This window comes from Myotis davidii, unplaced genomic scaffold (assembly GCF_000327345.1).
Source record: "Myotis davidii unplaced genomic scaffold, ASM32734v1 scaffold1207, whole genome shotgun sequence".
Taxonomy (NCBI): Eukaryota; Metazoa; Chordata; class Mammalia; order Chiroptera; family Vespertilionidae; genus Myotis; species Myotis davidii.
The window spans coordinates 321,920-322,320 of NW_006299386.1; positions in this window are offsets into that span (position 1 = coordinate 321,920).

A 401-nucleotide genomic window follows, 5' to 3' on the forward strand; every position below is an offset into this window, starting at 1 on the left:
ACAGTGCCTGGACCAGGATTGAACCAACAACCTTTCGGTGCACCAGAGGACACTCAGCCAACTAAGCCACAGCGGCCAGGGTTAGAATGCTTCTTCTTCTTTTTCTTTCTTTCTTTTTTTTTTTTTCTTTTTTTCATATGATGCCGTTTATCTGAAATATCAGAATAGGAAAATCCAGACAGACAACAAGTAGAATGGTGGTTGACAGGGGCTGAGGAGAAAGGGGTTTCCTTTTGGGTTGATGAAAATGTTTTGGAACTAGATAGAGGCCATTGAATTGTACACTTATATGTGGAATCTAATGAACCAAATCAACTAATAAACAAAATAGAAACAGACACATCGATAAAGAGACCAGATGGCAGAATGCTTTTACTAATCAAAAAAAAGGTCAAAATTTC